The sequence below is a fragment of the Plasmopara halstedii genome (genome assembly GCF_900000015.1).
Source record: "Plasmopara halstedii genome assembly, contig: Scaffold_54, whole genome shotgun sequence".
Taxonomy (NCBI): Eukaryota; Oomycota; class Peronosporomycetes; order Peronosporales; family Peronosporaceae; genus Plasmopara; species Plasmopara halstedii.
Window position 1 is genome coordinate 478,172 of NW_020186975.1, and position 247 is coordinate 478,418.

The window sequence follows — 247 nt, forward strand, 5'->3', positions numbered from 1 at the left end:
TACTATAAGCTTGCTCATGTTATAACTGTAACGTCGTCTGTGACGAATTTGATCCGCACCGCGTATGCGGGTGATGGGATGTGTGTAGCGCTGCTATGAGCTCTCGGGAGCAAGGAGTTTGGAGACTCAGACTAGAAATTGTCACCAAGACTGCGTGCACGATTGCACCGACATTCGCTGAATAACGGCTTGCTATATTATAGCATCGATTCAACGGATACACCACGAATTGTGGTTCCTCATGATG